Below are 4679 nucleotides of genomic sequence, written 5' to 3'. Positions count from 1 at the left end.
TTAATAATAATAATAATCATAAGAATAATAATAATAGTAATAATAGTAATAATAATAATAATAATAGTAATAACAATAATAATAAAAACAACAATAACAACAAGATCAAGAACAACAATACACAACAATAATTAATTAATTAAAATATTAACGAGGATATCGACGACAATGACGGAGACGGTGACTGCGACGGTAATTGCAACGACGACTATGACGCCGACGTTTCGACGATAACGATGGAGACGGCGCCGACGATGACGACGACGACGACGACGACGATGACGACGACAACGACGACAACGACGACAACGACGACGACGACGACGACGACGACGACGACGATGATGAAAACGATGATACACAAACGATAACGATAATGATAACGATAAAATGGTGACAAAGGACAATGAATAAATAATAGTTTACGGATAATAAAGTAAATGATAACGATTAAATAACGAGATAACGATAAAAGGTGGGGATGATACAATGGAGTAACGTTAACGTTAACGATAGAATGATTACGATTACAGTTATTGTTACACGTTCGATGCGTCGTATGCATTCGAATTTAACGAAGAGAACACGCACATATACACTGAACACACGGAACCAGCACGTACACACAGATAATTCGTTATTTCGCGAGGAGATAAAAAGCAAGAAAGAGCGAGCGTCAGAGGGGAAGATTGCGCCGTAGTATAACGAAGCGAGAACAGCGTACGAAAGAGAAAGAGCGAATACGCGTGGAGACGCGAGAGAGGTAGCGAATGCGAGAGAGCGTGAAAACGGTGGAAGTCTCGGGAACGCTAGGGGCGAGAAGATGCCAGTACACGTTTTCGTATAAGCCGTTAACGATTAACGAGACATTTAAAAAAACACAAAAAAAAAAAAGATGTAGGTAGATAGTACTTCGGTCGTGAGACAGAAAATTGGAGAGCATGTACGAAACGCGCGAATCAAGATTCGAGCAACTCGACTGCCGAATCGATACGAGAAGAGAATTATACGACGGTAGAACCGGCAACGGTTAGCACACGGAGATAAATAAACACGACGTTATCGAGGTATAAATATGTGTTCGTTTAGACATTACGATAAATAAGTATTGCATTAATATAGACGTGTAACGATATAAATTAAAGGAGAGAAAAAAGAGAGGAAGGGCGCGAGTGTATATGCGTACGATTGTGAGGGGTTAGAGAGGAAGAGAGAGAGGAGGTGCGAGGCGTGGAGAGGAGTAAAACGATAGAGTAAACGAAAAGTAGAAAATAAGAAGAAAAAAAAATTGCAAGAGAAGCTAGAGAACATACGTTGACTAGAAAAAGAAAAAAAAATAAAACGTAGGAAACTGATGAATTTTTTATAGAGGAATATTCTAAAGAGATATTATAAAAATAGTGGTATAAAGGAAAAAAAATTTTGTTTTTCACGTTCTTTCCTGCACAGTGTACGTGGCTTCGAACTTTTCTTTTTCTTTTTTTTTTTTTTCGAAAACGTTGAACGTCACACACAGGATATTTACACGTTACGAAATAGCACGTGTGTAGAAGAGAAGTCTACGAAATCGATTATTTAAAGGAGAATTAAACGACACCTACCCGCAGAATAATTACTTTTTTCATTGTCCTTGAACTTTTAGCGGTAGATGGAGACACGAGAAAAAGATTGTTCACACGCTAGCGTTACCATCTTCTTCGAATCACGAAACTCGCTTGCACATACCGCGGAACACCATGATAGAATTTCAGAGGGGACGCGTTTCGTTTCAGCGTGTGGATCGTTTAAAACAGGTGAAATCGACGAAGTATATTTGGAAAGACGAAGAGTCGTTCGTCTAACGGACGATTTCACGCTGAAATGTAAACATCTGAACGCGCGTCGAAAGCGTAGGATCTCGAAGACGCGAAGGTGACCGAACGAAGCCACGAGAGCCACTATGCGGAGAAAGAAAGCAAGAGCGAGACAAGCACCGAGCGAAGAGAAGAATCGTCGTCATCGTTGTGTCGTAAAATTGCAGGAGGTCGTGCACAAGAAAAGCATGTCTTATACACTTACTTACACGCATAATAGAGGTACACGCATATACATACGTGCAGCGTACACGGAAATAAGAAATGCATTCGCGGAGATAAGGAGAACAGACACTGTGTCCCGCGCGTGCATTCATTACGTTGTTAAACATTGTCCAATACATAATTGTTACTAACGTACATTTATAAGATGAACGAAGAGAGTAGCGAAACAGAGAGAGAGAGAGAGAGAGAGAGAGTGAGAGAGGGAGTGAGAGGGAGAATCTGTGTACGAGTGTTACAAGGAGAGACAGAGTGCGAAAGACAGCGCGAATGAGAAGAGGGAGGAAGAAACGAGTGAAAGTGTGAAAGGAAGAAATCGACTGCAAACCGAAGTTAACAAAGGTATGGCCAATGCACGGGAAAAAAGACATATAAATATTATAAATATATAAATAGGTATTACGCGAAAGAATTGCCAATGGGGGGGAGAGAGAGAGAGAGAGAGAGAGAGTGAGTGAGTGAGTGAGAGTGAAAGAGAGAGAGAAAGAACAAAGAAAATAAAACCATGTAGATGAAACGGTCTTAAAAAACACGATTGCTCGACTATATGTAAATATATGTATTTACATGTATATGTATATATGTAAAGTTTACGTGTATACATATGTATGTACGTTGTGTGGGTGTGTAAACGCACATGTGAACGTTCATGTATGCGCACACATGTAAACATATATACACCTGTTCGCGTATGTATGGGAACTAGCGAGAGACAAAGAAAAATACTAGCGATGCGACGTATGCGTGTGCCGAGAGCGAAAAATAACTAGTGAGAGTCTGGCTATCCGCGACTGCTTTCCGTGCAATTTTTGCGGTTGAACGAAACAGTGGAAAAGAAAAAGAAAAAAAGAAATGATATGTATAGCGGAGTATGCGAAAAGGGAAGCGTATGGCCCATAACGATCGAACATCGACGAAACGACGGTCAACGGAGAGGGGGAAGGCTGCTAGACGCGGTGTAGACTTTAAGGCGATTAATTTCCGGTGAGGGGCGAGAGGATGAAACGCACAACACGCAAACGCAATTACACGAGTTACAGTTTTTCGCTTGAACGACAGACGAGTCCGTCGAACGGTAACCGGAGCAATAACTTGAAACGCGTTGAAATGGCAATTCCGTCGAATACGATCGCCGTGACGTTGTGCCTGAGCGAAAGACGGGAATAAGAAAAAAAGAAAAAGAAAGAAAGGAGAAAGAAAAAATGGAAACAACAAGGTGAAAGAATGTTCGTCCGTGTTGGATGGTTAAGAGACACGGGTGTACGCGCAGCCGTCTCCGTGCGTACACACTCCGTACGTACGAACGATGACGAGTGGAGAAGAAAAATTGAAACGGCCGAGAGGAACGCAAAGCGATAGCCAGCGCCATAAGTGATCTATTCTTTCTTCCTAGGCGACCGCCATCTAGCCCAGATTAGTTTCGGCGAAGCGACATTGGTTGTAGGAATGGTTCAGCCTGACACGAACCACGAACCATTGAATCGTAAACGCGCGTGACTCGTCGGTGACGGGTGCGCGAGGTACGCGCAATTACGCTTTATCGATACGTAAATACGCGCGCACCTACGCGTACGCGCTTGAACGTAAACATAACCAAGACGGATAAATCGATTTTAAAAGAAGACGCACGTATTACGTTAACGCGTTAATCGTCATGCTGGCTGGCTTTTAATTCGCGCACGATCTATCTTACTTGGAAAGCGACGATCTCTGAAACAGACTAATCTAACGTAGGGTTTTAACGATAAACGTTTCAGTAATTTGCCGGAACCACGATTAACGCGTTAAAATTTATCCAACTCTCGTAGATCTACTCTCGCGAGCTTCGCTCTTTTCGTTATTTCGTCTCTTCTCTTTCTATCGGTTCGACTCGTCTCAATTTTCTTGTCGATCATGCCTCGTCGATCGACTTCCGGTCGATATTACTTCTCTCTATCAACCGCGTTTCGCATCTTCGAGAAACGATAAACCATAAATCGGTACCAACGCCGAAATGTTTGCTCGCCAACTTTATCGTTCTCGTAGATCGCGTCTTGCTCGTTCGTTCGTTCGTTCGTTCGTTCGTTCGTTCGTTTAGAAAATGATAAGCAATGTTCTTGGACCATTAACGAAGGGAAAAATCGACGGAGTAATAAGAATATTTTCGCATCGTTGATTCCGATATAATTTTTTTATAGATTATACTAAGAAGCAGCGAAAGCAAGTGCGTGACGATAGGAAGAATGGGTAAGGAAGCATCGTGCCAAGTACACGAAGTCCTTTCCTAACAGCGTATATCCGCGTTCACTGACCAAAGCTCAGCTGCGTTTCGAACGTTCTTTCGATGTTCTCGTTTCTAAAGAGTCTTTAGAGACGCGGTCGCATTTACGTTCCGATCGATCCGAAACTCCGCTCGAATCCGAGGAGCTCTCTGCGGTGCTTCCTCTTTTGTCCATCTCCTCCCTCTTTTTTCCGCTATTCGCGCTCGAAAAGAAGCAATCGATGAACGGCGATTCTGTCTCTTGTTTGGAATTCTCAATCGCGAATCGATAACAACCGTCACGCCCATTCGCGATATCGCGGTGCTAATGCGCCTAACGCGCTTCCTTACGAGAAACTGCTCGT

Source organism: Bombus bifarius, unplaced genomic scaffold, assembly GCF_011952205.1.
Source record: "Bombus bifarius isolate JDL3187 unplaced genomic scaffold, Bbif_JDL3187 scf7180000008176, whole genome shotgun sequence".
Lineage (NCBI taxonomy): Eukaryota > Metazoa > Arthropoda > Insecta > Hymenoptera > Apidae > Bombus > Bombus bifarius.
Note: the sequence above shows the minus strand (reverse complement) of the source record.